Below are 17,711 nucleotides of genomic sequence, written 5' to 3' on the forward strand. Positions count from 1 at the left end.
TTTCACCACTGGACCAATAAACAACATTCTTATCAATGGAGAAAAGACTGAAGTTGTCAAAGACTTCTATCTTCTTGGATCAACTATCAACACTCACAGAAGCAGCAGTCAAAAAATCAAATGATGTATTGCATTAGGCAAATCTGCTGCACAAGACCTTTTTAAAGTATTGAAGAACAAAGTTGTCACCTTGAGGACTAAGGTGCACCTGACCCAAGCCATGGTATTTTCAATAATCTTATATGCATGTGAAAACTGGACAGTGAATAAGGAAGACTGTAGAATAATTGATGGTTTTGAATTATAGTGTTAAAAGACAATATTGAAAATGCCATGGGCTGCCAAAAGAACCAATAGATCCGTTTTGAAAGAAGTACAGCCAGAATGCTCCTTGGAGGCCAAGATGGCCAAACTTCGTCTCTCATACTTTGGACATATTGTCAGGAGGGAACAGTCGTTGGAAAAGAACAACATGTTTGGTAAGGTGGAGGGTCAGAGAATAAAAGGAAGACCCCCAACGAGATGTATCGGCCAGGTGGCATCATTGATGGCGTCAAGTGTGGCAGTGGTAGTGAGGTTGGCCCAGAATCAGACATTGTTTCGTTCTGCTGTGTATGCAGTCGCTATAAGTCGGTTTCGACTCTATGGCACCTGACAACAACAACAACAACCTGCTGCACAAGATCTCTTTAAAGTGATAAAAAGCAAGATGTCACTTTGAGGACTAAGGTGTATTTGACCCAAGCCATGATATTTTCAGTTGCCTCATATGCTCCATGGGAGAAAGATGAAGCTTTCTGCTCCCATAAAGATTTACAGCCTCGGAAACCCTGTACAGGGTCGCTATGGGTCGGAACCGACTCCACGGCACATAACAACAACATATGCATGTAAAAACTGGGCAATGAATAAGGAAGACCGAAAAAGAATTACTGCCTTTGAATTATGATGTTGGTGAAACATATTGAATATACCACAAATTTCCAGAAAAACAAACAAATCTGGCTTGGAAAAAGTACCACCAGAATGCTCCTTAGAAACAAGAACAGCAAGACTTCATCTCCTATACTTTGGACTTGTTCTCAGAAGGAACCAGTCCATGAAGGAGGATGCCAGGCTTGGGAAAAGTAGGTCAGAGGAAAAGAGGCCATCTCTCAGTGAGATTGCTTGCTGCAGGCTCTGCAACAATGGGTTCAAACTTAGCAATGATTTAGAGGATGGCGCGGGACCGGGCAGTATTTCATCCTGTTGTACAATCGGGTCACTGTGAGTCAGAACCAACTCTAAGGCACCAAACAACATTATATTTTTATTATTTAATGATAAATTGCCAGTCCTCTATATTTGAAATCACTTCTGTAATAATTCCAATTTAATTTCCAGCTACAAAAAATATTCATGCCTGAATTGCTATAATGTTTTTCTTTTGGGAGGGGGTGCCCATGAAAATTTACTCACATACACATTACATAATATCATAATAAAATTAAAATCAAATTTGTAGTACAGTTGTAACTGTAATTTTTTTTAAAAGATTGCCTTCAGTAATAATGTCCCAGGAAAAAGATGAAAATGTATTATCTAATATAAATTTTTTATATTACAGAGACACATGAATAACTTATTTTTGCCGTCATTCCATTTCTTCATTGACACTTTTTAATCTTATGAAATTCTCAACTTCTTGAATTCATATTCCTATGATATGACTTAGAAGGGGGGCAGAGAAATTTATACTGTCAATGTTGCTGTCTTTTTATTTAATAAATGACCAACTGGGCTTTCTAAAACTGATGAGTCTCTTTCACAGTTGACTGTAAGGTCATTTATGATGGTTTTTAATGCTCAGTTTTAAATAATTCAATTGGAAAAGAAATAAATAGAGGGCACATCCTCCCCTGATAGCATTTTAGAAATAAATAAATTGTACTCAATCATTTTTGTCACCTGGTGGACTATATTCTCATCTCCATAGACAAGGATTTATTAATTTAACTATTGCCATTAATTTTGCTGAAGTCAGACATCTAAATTCTCGCTCCCAACTTAGAAACGCATTCCATAATTACTGCAAAAGTAAGACTGCACTCTCTCAGAGGAAGTAAGTAGAATACTAAACAGAATTAGGAAAATACGTTACAGTATAGGAGAAATGCGCAAGTCAGTTATTTTCTCTTAAGGAACAAAAACAGAACTAGAGTTAAAAAATAGTATCAACTATCACTATTCTGTTTTTAAACTTTCGTTATAAAAATTATCATATCTAAACATAAAACCAGTTGTGAGGATGGTACAGCACTGGGCAGTGTTGTATTCTATTGTACATCGGGTCGCTATGAGTCAGAACCAACTCAGTTGCACCTAACAAAACCAACTGCAATCCCTCCCTATTCTTACGTTGTTGTTGTTATTAAGTGCCATCGAGTCGGTTCCGATTCATAGCGACCCTGCATAGGGTTTCCGAGGAGCAGATGGTGAGTTTGAACTGCCGATCTTGCAGTTCAAACCGACCCTGCTATACAGTTAATCCTCCAAGCGCCACACCAAGACTCCTCCTATTTTTATATTTTCCTTCTTTCCCAAAGATTAGACACTATCATGAACTGTATGTTTATCACACCTTCATTTTACTAACTCCAGTTCATAGTAAAAATAGAAACAAATGTTCTATAAAAGGATGAGTATCTAATTTTTTATATATTCAATCAAAACCTTATTGTTGTTAATCGCTGTGCAGTCGGTTCCGACTCATAGCGACCTTGTTTAGGGTTTCCAAGGAGCAGGTGGTTAAGTTTGAACTGCCGACCTTGTGGTTAGCAGTCCAGTGCTTTTTCTACAGCACAACACCAGGATGTTGTTGTTGTTAAGTGCCGTCGAGTGGATTCTGACCCAAAGCGACCCTGTATAGGGTTTCTGAGGAGCAGCTGGTGAGCTTGAATCGCCCGCTGACCTTTCATTTCAAACGGCTTTGCAGTCTGGCGCATTAACCCACAGCGTCACACCAGGACTCCCCACGCCAGGATACGCTTTCCTAAATAACATATTATATCGTTTTTCATACTTTCGTTATATATATAAAGTACACTATTATTTATTTATAATCTGGGTTTGGTTTATTGTTGAGAGTTTTTGTTTTGTTTTGCTCTGCTTTTTTCTGTTGTTTAATGTTGTTACTTACCATGGTTCAGTCATGTTGCTGTAGGTAGCTATGTTGTTGTTGGTAAGTGCCATCGAGTTGATTCCGACTCATAGCAACTCCGTACAGGGTTTCTGAGACTTTAAATCTTCCCAGGTGTAGAAAGCCTCATCTTTGTCCTGCGGTGTGGCTGGAGGTCCGAACACAGATATTGTGGTTCACACTCCACATGTAGCTATAGTGAGTCCTGGTGTGGCTCTGCAGGATAATGCGCTGGACTACAAGGTCAGTCTGAGCCTCAAGGTTGGCATTTCAAACCCACCAGCCATTCCTCAAAAATCCTATATAGACAGGGTCTCTATGAGTCAAAACCAACTCGATGGTATTTAACAACAACAACAAAGTTTTGATTAAATATATAAAAAATTAGATACTCATCCTTAGACAAGGAGCATTTCTTTCTATTTTTCTGTTAATGAATAAAGCTGCAATGAATTGAACTCTCATACATTACTGGTGGTAATGTAAAATTGTACAATCACTGATTGCTTTGGAAATCTATTTTTCATATTTTACAGAATTTCTTTTTATTTATTCCCTTGATTTTCTAAATCTGAGAGTTTCTTTCATTGGTTCTGTAAAATTCTCATCCATTATCTCTCCCCGTATTGTATCTCAACTTGTGCAACTTTGATTAGAATTACCTCCCTTTGTGTTCTGTGTCTCCTAAACTCTGCTTCATACTTGCTGTTTCCTTGGATCCCTGTTCTAGATCTAGATTCCAATTAATTCACCATTCAGTTATGCTTAATCTCTTTGTTTCATTCGTTGGGTGTCAAAATCATTGTATTTTTACAACGAAAAGTTTTAATAGGTTTGTTTTTTTTTTAAATCTGCCTGGTTATGGTTATAAATAATTTATTTTATTTTATTTTTTATTGTTTTATTACTAAAGCTATACATTGCAAAATGCATACCAATTCAACAATTTCTAAATGTCCAGTTCAGTTACCTTGATTACATTCTTCAAGCTATCTAGCCATTCTTACTCTCCTTTTTCTAAATTGTTCCTCTCCCACTAACATAAATTTGTTGTTCCTCAAGCTTCCTTTCTAACCTTTTGAGTTACTGTTGTCAATTTGACCCCATATGTGGTTGTTAAATGCCTTGGAGTCATTTCCAGTGCATAGCGACCCTGCATAGGGTTTCCAAGGAGCGGTGGGGTCAAACAACTTTGCAGTCCAGCGCATTAGCCCACGGCGCCACACCAGGACTCCTTGACCCATATAGATGGTTCTTTAAAACAGCACAATACTCAACTGCCTGGTTACTTTAATAGTTTTGTTTCTTATTCATATTTAATGTTCTGCTTTATTGGTTGAACAATATTAAATATACTTATTTTATATTTTGTATCTTACAATTCCAATATCTGGTCTTTGAAGATCTTATTGTCTTGTATTGCTTCAGTTGTTCTTGTCTGTTGAGTGTTCACGTATGTTACAATTTTTAACAGTGCCTAATTTTCCTTGGAATTTTATGTGGGAAATTATTTGAAGCCTTTATCCAAAGGTGTTTTCCTCCAAAGAGGATTGGTATTTGTTTGCCTCTGCTACGTGGTGAAGCTATGCTGGTGCTATGGGATCAGCATTGGATTTCTAAACAACACAGTGTCAGTGGTTCAACCTCACTTACCATCAAGAAAGACAGATGAGGCTGTCTGCTCCTGTCAAGATTACAGTCTCTGAAAACTTACCTAGAGGTCACTATGAGTCAGAATCAGCTCTATAGTTGTGAGTCTGTGTTTTGGTGTTTTGTTTTTATTTTTAGTGTTTATTGTTACCAGGGAGTCCTGGTGTGGTGCGGCAGGATGCTGCGCTGGCTCACAAGGTCAGTTTGAACCGCAAGGTTGTTAGTTCAAACCCACCAGCCACTTCTCAGAAACCCTATACATGATTGTTATGGGTCGGAGCTGACTCTACAGCACTTAACAACAACAACAACCAAAATGACTTTAAATTAAACTCTTGGATCAAGTTTGTTTGTTATGGGCAACGACTCCCAATATCAAAATTTTGGCCAGTTTAGCCAAGAAAATCCTATGAAGCAGTTCTATTCTGTAGCACACTGGGTCTTCATGAGTTGAAATTGACTCAAAGGCAATGTTTGTTTGGTTTTTTTTTCTGTATTTACAAACTCTCTGTTCCATGCACAGCCAAGATGTTCTCTCATAGTCAGACCAGAATTTTTCGTAAATTTCCTTTCCGTGGAACATGTCACCTACCAGAGCGCCAGTCTTCACTTTTCTCTGTTCTACCACATGTGGTCCAATAAAATGGACACTCTAGGTCCCCAGGAATTGGTTGACGCTCCTGAGGTAACCAATTTGTTCCAACATGCTTCACCCATCTGGATTTGTAATTCCTAGTCAGTTTCAGCCTCTCAGGAGTTTGCTTACTCTTACCAGTTTAGCTATGTATTTTTTAAAAAGTTCTTAATATGCTTGATCTCACATTTATAAGGTATTTTGTATCAGAAGTGTCTTTCAGAAACAGAGGTCTCAACTATCTGTTGACCTTTAAAAATAAGAGAAAATTGATAATAAAATCTTTTTTGTTTGTCACATAATAGAAGCTCCAGAAACTCCTCTGTATCAAGTCATATTTTCCCAAGAATTAAACTAGTCCTCTGCTTATTAGTTGTCAGGCATATTTGGAAAAAGCATGAATTCTTTCAGACAGCATTTATTCTAAGTGCGTCAGTATGTTAAATATAAACAAGAAAAAATAAATTTTTGCCACCAAAAAATAGAGCCAGTACCACCACACTTTGGAGAAGTGTTTGGCAGACTCATAAAATTAAATATACCCAGCCATCCTGTCTCTAGATTTAAAAACAAAAACCATTGCTGCTGCCTCGATTCTGACTCATTATTGTGTTGTTAAGTGCCAATTCTTACGGACTCTGCATAGTGTTTCTGAGAAGCAGCTGGTGAGTTTGAACTGCTGACATTTCAGTTTGTAGTCTGGTGCTGATCCTACAGTGCCACACCAGGACTCCATTCTGACTCATAGTGACCCTCTAAGACAAGAGTAGAGCTGCCCCATATGATTTCCAAAGTTGGAAATCTTGACAGCGGCAGACTACTGCAGCTTTCTCCTCAGAATTGACTGAGGGTTCCAATCTTAGCCATCGAGCACTTGCCCACTGCAACACCAGGGCTCCTCAACTACTAGATGTTGCTACTGTTGTTGTTGTTGAGTGCCATCGAGTCGGTTCCGACTCATAGCGACTTTTGTAGGGTTTCCCAGGAGTGGCTGGTGCACTTGAACCACCAACTTTGCAGCTCAAACCGAGTTTGCAGTCCAGTTCATTAACCCACAGCACCACACCAGGATGCCGTGGTTGTTGTTCAGTGGCGTCAAGTCGATAACAACTCATAGTAACACTGTGTAAGGTTTCTGCGAAGCATCTGGAGGGTTTGAACAGCCAGCCTTTCAGTTAGCAGTCCAGTGCTTATCCTACAGCACCACACTACTACGAGATAGTTACCCCCCAAAATAAAAACATACACACAAAAACTTGTGCAAAAATGTTCACAGCTGTACTATCTATAACAACTAAACACTGAAAACCACCCACTGAGTGAATATACAAATTGTGGCATATTTATACAAGGAATTACTAGTTAGCTATTTTTAAAAAAGGAAGTAATACTATAAACTATAACAGGGATGAATCTCAATAGCCATATGCTAAACTAAAAAATCAGGCTGCGAACCTCAAGGTCAGCAGTTTGAAACTACCAGCAGTTCCACGGGAGAAAGATGAGGCTTTCTGTTCCCGTAAAGATTTACAGCCTCGGAAACCCTGTACAGGGTCGCTATGAGTCGGAACCGACTCCACAGCACAGAGCCACCACCACCAAACTGAAAAACAGACACTGTTTGGTCTGGGATACTAACCACAAGGTTAGCAGTTCAAACCCACCAGCCATTCCAATGGAGAAAGTTAAGGCTGTCCGAGCCCATCAAGATGTACAGCCTCAGAACCCCTCGGGAGCAGTTCTACTCTACTGTGTCCTACAGAGTCACTATGAGTTGGAACCTACTCCATGGCAGTGAACAGTGGAATTGGTAAAATACAAGTATAAGTAAAGGCAACACTACTGAGAAAGTTGCCTTCAGGGTAGGGGCAGATTTAACTGCAAAGGGCAAGAGAAACCTTTCCAGGAAAGATGCAAATCTATTGTTTTATACATGGGCTCATATAACTGTTAAAATTCATCTAACTAAACACTTAAGATCTTTCTGTTTTCTTGTATGGAAATTATACCTCTAAGAAATAATCAATTAATTGTAAAGATCATTCATCATAATTGAATATTCTGTAGCATAATTCAGCAATTTTAAAATGTCAGCTGCCAGAATTGGGAAGAGTTTATACAAGCTTGTATCATCTGCATATCGCACGTTGTTAACTGCCAAATTTAAAGAGACTTTACAGAAGATATGTTGTTTTCCTTGGGTCACAGCCATGTCTCTAACAATGGGCACAAACTCAAAAATAGTATAGATTTCCTTAGCAAAACTCAAGCAATTATATTTCTAATTTTTCATACGTGTGAGTATGAAAAAATGGAAATATAACTGCTTGAGTGAAACAGTGAAAACTTCTCTGGTAGTACTGAGTGGGAAAGGAAGAAAAACGTATCCTGTTGTGTACAAGCAATACATCTGTGGAGTTAACCAGATTGAGAGCAAGGGAGTCTAGAGAACATACAGATTATTCCTAGAATGATTGGGGAAGACAGATTGTTCACCGGGGGTGGGGGACAGAAAGTGTGTGAAGCATAGAGCTTGGGATAACTGTTAACTTATTGTAGGAGTATTTGAAAGGCAGATTGGGACATAAGAAAAAGACAGCTCATCTTACTTGTCAAAACAAGGGAAGTAAAGGCACACTATAAAAATCCCCCCTGGATAAAGAAAATGACTCAAGATAATGAGACATATGTCTTTTAAATAAAAGATTCTGTGAAATAAATTTCACAGACTGCACAGCCTAACAGTTCTGGGTTTATGATGAAATTCTTGCTTCAGAAATGTAAGATGAGGATAATAATATCTGGCCTGCCTAAACCACAAGACAGTTGTAAAGATCAGATGAAAAAAAAAATGCTTTCTTCAAGACCTTGTCTTTTACTTCTTCCTTTATCAGGCACAAAGTCGCCCCTGTGGCATACCAAAAGATTGCTGATTCACACCTACCCAGCAGCATGGCAGGACAAAGACCAGGTAATCTCTTTCTATAAAAATTATTGTTGTTGTATGACATTGGAGTCAGTTCCCACTCATAGCAACCCTGTATAGGGTTTCCTAGGCTATAAATCTGTACGAGAGCAGCAAGCCTCATCTTTCTTCAAACTGCTGACCTTGTGGTTAGCAACTCAACACATCACCTATTATGCCAGTAGAGTTCTAAAATGATTACAGCCAATGAAAGCCTATTTGGTAGTTCTACTCTGTCACATGGGGTGGCTATGAGTTAAGCTGGCGCAACAGCACCTGACAACTCAATTGTTGTTATTATTAGGTAGCATCAAGTCAGTACAAACATATAGCGATCCTATGCACAACAGAACGAAAAACTGCAGGGTCCTGGGCCAAGCTCACAACTGTTGCCAAGCTTGAGCCCATTGATGCTGACACTTGACCAATCCATCTCAGTGGGGGGGTCTTCCTCTTTTTCTCTGACCCTCCACCTTACCAAATATGATATCCTTCTCCAGCAACTGGTCCCTCCTGACAATACGTCCGAAGTATGAGACACGAAGTTTAGCCATTCTGGCCTCTAAGGAGCACTCTGGCGGCACTTCTTCTAACATAGATGTTTTGGTTCTTTTGGCAGCCCATGGTACTTTCAATATTCTCCTCCAACACTATAACTCAAAAGCATCAATTCTTCTATAGTCTTCCTTATTCATTGTCCAGCTTTCACATGCATATGAGTTTATTGAAAATACCATGGCTTGGGTCAGGCACACCTTAGTCCTCAAGCTGACATCTTTGCTCGTCAAGACTTTAAAAAGTTCTTGTGCAGCAGATTTGCCTAATGCAATACACCCTTTGATTTCTTGACTTCTGCTTCCATTAGTGTTGATGGTTGAGCCAAGAAGAATGAAGTCCTTGACAAGTTCAATCTTTTCTCCATTGATAAGAATGTTGTTTATTGGTCCAGTGGTGAGGATTTTAATTTTGTTTACATTGAAATGCAATCCAGACCGAAGGCTGTGCTCTTTGATTTTTATCAGTAAGTATTTTAAGTCCTCTTTAGTTTCAGCAAGCAAGCTTGTATCATCTGCATATCGCAGGTTGTTAATGAGTCTTCCTCCAATCCTGATGCCACTTTTTTCTTCATAGAACCCAGCTTTTCGGATTATTTGCTCAGCATACAGGTTGAATAAGTATGGTAAAAGAATACAACCCTGTCGCACACCTTACTTAATTTTAAACCATTCAGGGTTCCCATGTTCTGTTCGAACAATTGCCTCTTGGTCCAGGTACAGATTCCTTATAAGCACAATTAAGTGTTCTGGAATACTCATACTTCGCAATGTTGTCCAAAGCTTGTCATGATCCACATAATTGAAAGCCTTTGCGTAGTCAATAAAGCACAGGAAAACATCTTTCTGATATTCTCTGCTTTCAGCCAAGATCCATTGGACATCAGCAATAATATCCCTCATTCCACGGCCTCTTCTAAATTCATCTTGAACCCTGGAAGTTCTCTGTCAGCCATTTCTGTATTACCTTTTGTAAAACTTTATTCACATGTATATCAAAGATATTGCCCAATGATTTCCACATTCCATTGGGTCACCTCTCTTTGGAATGGGCACAAATATGGATCTCTTCCAATCAGTTGCCCACATAGCTGTCTTCCAAATTTATTGGCATAGATGAGTGAGTGCCTCCAATGCCACTTCACTTTATTGAAATATTTCAATGTTTATTCCATCAATTCCTGGTGACTTGTTCTTTGCCAATTCCTTCAATGCACCTTGGACTTCTTCCTTCAGTATCATTGGCTCTTGATCATATGCTACCTCTTGAAAAGGCTGAACATCAACCATTTCCTTTTGGTACAGTGACTCTGTGTATTCCTTCCATCTTCTCTTGATGCTTTTTACATCATTCAATAATTTTCCCAGAGAATCCTTCAATGATTAAAGTCGAAGTTTGAATTTTTCCTTCAGTTCCTCAAGCTTGAGAAATGCTGAGTGCATTCTTCCCTTTTGGTTTTCTGATCTTTGCACACTTTGTTGTAATATTTGGTTTTGTCTTCTCAAGCTGACCTTTGAAAGTTTCTGTTCAGTTCTTATACCTCGTCATTTCTTCCATTTGCTTTAGCATCTCTCTCCTGGAGAGCAAATTTCAGTGTCTGTTCTGACAACCATTTTGACATTTTCCTTTTTCTGTCTTTTCAATGACTTTTTGCTTTCTTCCTATATGATGTTCTTGATGTCATCCCACAACTCTTCTGGTCTGCGGTTTTTAGTGTTTATATATCAAATATGTTCTTCAGATGATCTCTAAATTCAGGTGGGATATATTCAAGGTCATATTTTGGCTCTCTCGTGCAGTTGTTTTCATTTTCTTCAGTTTCGGTTTGAATTTGCATATGAGCAATTGATGGTCTGTTCCACAATCTGCCCCTGGCCTTGTTTTGGCTGATAATATGGAGCTTCTCCACTGTCTCTTTCCACAGATGTAGTCAATTTGATTTCTGTGTATTCCATCTGGTGAGGTCCATGTGCATAATCGTCTCTTATGCTGTTTAATGAAGGTATTTGAAATGAACAAATCATTGATTTTTCAGAATTCTATTATGCTATCTCCAGCATCAATTCTATCATCAAGGCAATATTTTCCAACTACTGATCTTTCCTCTTTACTCCCAACCTTTGCATTCCAATCGCCAGTAATGATCAATACATCTTAAGGTTCACAGCCTGATTCGTAACCACTACACTACCAGAGCTCCTGATCAATACTTCTTGATTGCATGTTTGATCAGTTTCAGATTATAGAGGTTGATAGAATTCTTCTATTTCATCCACACTGGTTTTAGTGGTTGGTTCATACATTTGAATAATAGTGATATTAACTGATCTTCCCTATAGGTGCATGGATATTATCCTATCACAGACAGTGTTATACCTCATGACTGATCTGGATATGTTCTTTTTGACAATGAATACAACACCATTCCTCTTCAATTTGTCATTCCCAGCATAGTGAACCATGTGGTTGTCAGATTCAAAATGGTCAATACCAGTTCATTTCAGCTCACTAATGCCTAAGATATCTATGTTTCTGAGTTCCATTTCATTTTTTACAATTTCCAATTTTCCTAGATTCATACTTCGTACATTCCACACGTGGGAGTAAAGTCCATGGGATCTTTTTTTGCTGATGAGGCAAAACTCAAAATGAAGAGAAACAGCTGTAAATATCCATTAGCAATTCAATAGGACTCAGAAAATTCACTCAACCAACAAATACTCATTGAGTTCTTTCTAATGTAATGAGGAATACTGTCCTATATGCTTGAAATACATCAGTGAACAAAACAGAGAAAACCTTCATTTACATGGAGTTTTCCTCTAGTAGAGTATGTCAGATATTAAAAAAAGATGTTGTTGTTGTTATGTGCCATGGAGTCAATCCAACTCATAGCGACGACCCTGCATAGGGTTTCTGAGGCTGTAAATCTTTACAGGAGCAGAATACATAAGTAAATTATATAGGTAGTAAGAGCTACAGAGAAAAAAAGAGAGTAGTAAAAGGAAGATAAAACAACATAAATGTCTTAGAGAAAGCCATTTTTTTCCCTATAAAAACAAAAGCGATATCCTGAGAGAGTATTTATCCACTAAAGCAATAAGAAAAGCAGTTAAGTGGAATCCCAAGCAAGAATTGTTGGCATTATAACAGAGTTGATAAGAGAATAAGGCCATTTCTAACAAAGTATTGCAAAACTATGATTTTCAACAGTATTTTTCCCAGTGCATATTGTTGTATATATAGTGTCAAATTGGTAACCATATTACAACCATACTAATTCATTAAATTCAATAAGAAGTAAAGATTTATGACAAAGTAACTTTATCCATCTAGTTTCATTCCTAGTTTCCAACGATTTTCAGAAGAGTCTCTGTTGAAAATAATGCATTACCAGGATCTAAATACTTAATATGAGTTAAAATGTGTTATTACTTGCAAAAATAGTTTACACAGTACTTGATATGGATTGTTGTTGTTGTTGTTGTTAAGTACCATTGAATCGGTTCTGACTCATAGCAACCCTGTACAGGGTTTCCGAGGAGTGACTTGTAGGTTTGAACTGACAACCTTAAGGTTCACACCAACCTGAGATCAAGTACTTGTCCTATGATGCCACACCAGGACATATATTCATATATTTCAGTCTATCCTATAGCTTGTAAATGCTTGAAGTCCCCTTATCCTTTATTCAGTGTTTTCTTTAATTTCACTGCTCATTACACTGCCATTTTCATCAGAAAGTGTGAAATGGAAGAGGAAATGAAAGCTGGTAAACATAGTTTATGTCAGTTTGGCTCTTAAAAGTATCTGAGGAAGTCAAAGCAGCTAGATAAAATTAGACTTGAGGTGTTTTTGTCTGTGCTATTTCTGTCCCAGTTAGAAGTACAGGCAGTAGGTTATTGGCCAGATCCATTCTTAAGTGTACCTTTAAATCTAGTTTGTAGGAGCGTTGTTTCATGCAGGTGCATGCGGTTCTTAGTCTTACAGGAGTGCAAAAATGACTTAGAGCCTCTTCAATGATTTCAAAGCTGCAATTGCAGCAAGTGAAGGTGATTGTAATGAAGAATTGCAGGTAGGGTTGCTTCAATTGTTTCAAAGTGAGGGCAAGTTTATATAACATTAATATGCTATGAGTTGGAACCGACACCACGGCATAGAGTCCCTATGAATTGGAACCTCTTCAATGGCACCTAACAACAACAAAAAGTATAAACTGTTTTTCAAATAAGCTGAGAGGTCAAAAGCTCTCCTGTCAATATCTTGCCTAGTGCATGTTATTGTTGTTGTTAAGAGGTGTCAAGTTGGTTCTGACTGAGAGCAACCTTGTGTAGGGTTTCCTAGTAGTGGCTGATGAGCTTGAACCATGGAACTTGTGATTTACAGTCCAGTGCTTATCTTACAGAGCCACACCAGGTGTGCATACCCAATGTAAACTCATAAGAAGTCTCAAACACTGTTGAAGAATTTGTTAAAATCCCTCTTCTTTGGTAAACGTTAGTCTAATAGCATACAATGTATAATTGTGGTATTTTATTATTCTTCCTAATGATTATTCAGAGACTCAGATACTTTCTTGATGAAAAATGATCAAACAGTACTCTATTTTTACCCTACGTCTTCAGAGGGTTTATTATTTTGAAATAAAATCTATTAAACTTCATGAATACATTATTCCTCATTAAGATTCTATTTGAATTAATTTGACATGTTAAAGGTAGGGCATCAGTGAATAATTGATAAGTAAAAATCATTTTATAGTATTTATCTTAGAAATTAGAGTGACTAGAACACAAGAAAAAATTATTTTTAAAAAATAGACACAAGTTTCAGAGAGGATTATCCTAGATGGAAATCTCTAGGTTTATTTTAGCATTTATAGAATACTTTTAGCTTATCATTTAAATAACTTTTGAAAGTATTTTACTTTATGAAATGCATTAATTGAAAAGTCAATTCCTTTAATAGACCAGCTATTATTGTGAACAAAAACTACTAATCAAAAAAAGCACACAAATATGGTCAAATCTCCATCATTTCATCAATATGGCTCCCAACCAAAGTCACTACCATCCAGTCAATTCTATCCCTGTATGGGATTTCCAAGGTGATAAATCTTTAAGGGTGCAAAACCTCATCTTTCTCCTGGGAAATGGCTGGTGGGTTTGAACTGGCAACCTTGTGGTTAACAATCCAATGCTTATCCTACAGCACCACACCAGACTCTTTGTTTAATCACATTTTGTTGGTGGTAGTGGTGATGTGCCGTTAAGTCAGTTCTGATTCATAGTTACCCTGTTAGGGTTTCTGAGGCTGTAAATCTTTACAGGATCAGAAAGCTTCATCTTTCTCACTTGAAGGGAGCAACTGGTAGTTTTGAACTGCTGACCTTGAGGTTAGCAGTCCAGCTTGCAATCCACTTGCTACCAAAATGTGTTGTTGTTGTCAGGTGCCATCGAGTTAGAACCAACTCATAGCGACTCCATGCACAGCAGAACGAAACAATGTCAGATCCTGGGCCAACCTCACCACCGCTGCCACACTTGAGTCCATCAATGATGTCACCTGGCCGATCCATCTCGTTGGGGGTCTTCCTCTTTATCTCTGATCCTCCATCTTACCAAGCATGATATCCTTCTCCAACGACTGTTCCCTCCTAACAATATGTCCAAAGTATGAGAGACAAAGTTTGGCCATCTTGGCCTTTAAGGAGCACTATGGCTGCACTTCTTCCAACACAGATCGATTAGTTCTTTTGGCAGCCCATGGCACTTTTAGTATTCTCCTCCAACACCATAATTCAAAGGCATCAATTCTTCTATGATATTCCTTATTCACTGTCCAGCTGTCGCATCTATATGAGGTTATTGAAAATACCATGGCTTGGGTCAGGCGCACCTTAGTCCTCAAGCCGACATCTTTGCTCTTCAACATTTTAAAAAGCTCCTGTGCAGCAGATTTGCCTAATGCAATACGTCATTTGATTTCTTGACCGCTACTTCCATGAGTGTTGATTGTTGATCCAAGAAGAATGAAGTCGTTGACAACTTCAATCTTTTCTCAATTGATAAGAATGTTGTTTATTGGTCCAGTGGTGAGGATTTTTGCTTTCTTTACATTGAGATGTAATCCATATCAAAGGATTTTTGATCTTCATCAGTAAATGTTTTAAGTCCTCTTCACTCTCAGCAAGCTAGGTTGTATCATCTGCATATCGCAGGTTGTTAATGAGTCTTCCTCCAATCCTGATGCCACATTTTTCTTCATAGAACCCAGCTTCTCAGATTATTTGCTCAGCATACAGGTTGAATAAGTATGGTGAAAGAATACAACATTGTCGCACACCTTTCTTAATTTTAAAACATTCAGTGTTCCCATGCTCTGTTCAAACAACTGCTTCTTGGTCCAGGAATATTTGGAGGATTGGAGGGCTTACAGCTAGGGGAATTTGTAGAAGAATCAAGAAATCCATTGTATTCTAATTCAAAATGCTCAACTATTCCTGGAGCCGCCATCTTAGGATAGAACATCTTGATTGTATCAGGATTGATATCGAAATTTAAAGTGACAGTTTCGACATAAAACCAAACGGCCACCACACATCTGTCTGTCGTGCTGCAGTGGCTTGAGTTGCTGTGATTCTGAGGGCTATGCCACCGGTATTTTAAATCACCAGCAGAGTCACCCATGGTGGACAGGTTTCAGATGAGCTTCCAGACAAAGACAGGCTAGGAAGAAAGAGTGACGAACTACTTTCAAATCATTAGTCACTGAAAACCTTATGAATAGCTACCAAAGCTAGGACTATATTAAATGAAGCTATATAAACTTCCTGATGATCCATGAAGCATTATAAAAATGCAAAGCATTATTAATACGTTAGTGCAGTAATTATGCCTAATGATCAACTTTCCATTTATAGTGGTTTGAGTCCACGATTCTTTCTACCACTATATAACATCAGATAAAAGTAGTGGTTTTCAAACATTTCTGTTTTGTTTGTTGATCTTAACTTGGATGTCTATGAAACAAAATCCCCAAATAAACCTAAAAAGAGTGTGAGGAAATATCTATTTTGTTCTTGGACTAGGAAAAGAGAAATAAACAGCTCTCTTAAGTCTGAGGGAAGAAGAATAGAAAATGTTGAAAGCTGATGATGTAATCAGATATGAAACTAAGAACAAAAATCGTTATGATGACTGATTATTGACAAAATCAAGGAGAACTGATATGCTAGTTTAGGCCAATGAAATTTGCCTAAGGTGGACTTTATAAAAGCTCTTGTTTCCATCCACAAATAGAAGGGGTACTAGCACTCCCAGCTGTATCCCCTTATAAGTTTCTTCTTCGTTCCCAAAACTACCCCAACAATGAGAAACCTTGGCCCTCAAAAGAAAAACTAACATGCTCTTTTTTTTTTTTTTTTTGCTAGTGTAGTAGTTCTTTTTTTTTTAAAAAAACGTTTTATTGTGAATTATGTGATAGTTTACATGGGAGAACATTAGCTTTACATTCATCCTGTCGTATATCGTTTCATTGCCATGGTTAAAATCCCCTCCATGCATCATAAACCAACCAAAGGGTATACCCTGCAAGCCTGCCCCCCAACCCCCCACCTCCGGTCTTCAGCACACAGCCCCTCTCCCTCTCTAGGTCTAGAGTCTCCAGCTGCTCCATCTCTCCATGTCATCATCTCTGCCTCCATCTCTGGGTCACAGCTTCTCTGGGTAGGGATCCGCACTCTGCTCTTCTTCCTTGATGGTCCCAGGGACCTCCACTCCTGGACTCCAAAGTCAACCACTCCCCTTCTTTTGCTACAAAATGTCTACCTTTACATTTCCAACCCTCAGTCAGTCCTGATAACAATTATTCACTGTAGTACCACAAAAGACCTACTCCATCTCCTTTCATCAGCCCTGCCCAGACAGATTGAATACTACCTTCCTCCAGTGGAGATTCTACCTTCCTCCATGCCCTCTGGATCTAGGCTCCCTCTTGAAAGCTTGTAAGCCAGTCACGTCTTGCCTTTATAGCCGCCCCACCCCACCCCCCATTTTGAGTAGCCAATGTCCAAGTTGTCTATCCCTGTCTACTCTGTGTATGGAGGGGGTGGGCGTGATCCTCACTGTAAAGATTTGTTCCCTCTTTTTAGCTACTACATCCACAAGAATAGGTCAAGTTCATCACATTGTATCAGATGACTCTTTTTTTCCTCCTCTTTCTTCTTCTAGTTGAGCTCTGATTATCCAGTCATTGAAGCCAGACCAAGTGGGTAAACCTCTATGCTCTTATAATCACCAGTTCTCATAAAACACTAACCAATACTTAATAGTTTTTGAAGTCATTTTTAGATTTACTTCCTAGTTTTCATTAGATGCAAGCTAAATTTTTGGAGCTGCTTTGCTGTTGTTGTTAATTGGTAATACTAGCTATAGCTATATGACCTACTTGAGGAAACTATTCTAAATAGGCTTTCTCTCAGCCTATTTATCTTATACACAATAGCTTCAACATTGAACTAGTTTACCATTATTCTAATTCTAACATTTTCACTCAGTGAATTCAAGCAGCAAGAATATATGCTATGTGGTCTGGCTGGTGACCACACTGGTCACCCATAAGGGGAAGTGGGGGAAAAACAGCAATGATATTGTGAGCTAAGTCTGACCATGTTCAATAGATTCCTGTGAACCCAGGTTGAGACCTGGTTGGCCAGCAGTATGGCAAGA

At 38.4% G+C, this 17,711-nt stretch overlaps 1 protein-coding gene across 1 annotated transcript in view; it reads right to left on the bottom strand.

Moving 5' to 3' along the window:
• The window catches only part of TMEM156 (transmembrane protein 156), a 112,051-nt gene that overhangs the window by 91,709 nt on the left and 2,631 nt on the right, over window positions 1–17,711 (bottom strand). The window lies entirely within an intron of this gene.

Source organism: Chrysochloris asiatica, unplaced genomic scaffold (assembly GCF_000296735.1).
Source record: "Chrysochloris asiatica unplaced genomic scaffold, ChrAsi1.0 scaffold00230, whole genome shotgun sequence".
In the NCBI taxonomy this organism is placed as follows: domain Eukaryota; kingdom Metazoa; phylum Chordata; class Mammalia; order Afrosoricida; family Chrysochloridae; genus Chrysochloris; species Chrysochloris asiatica.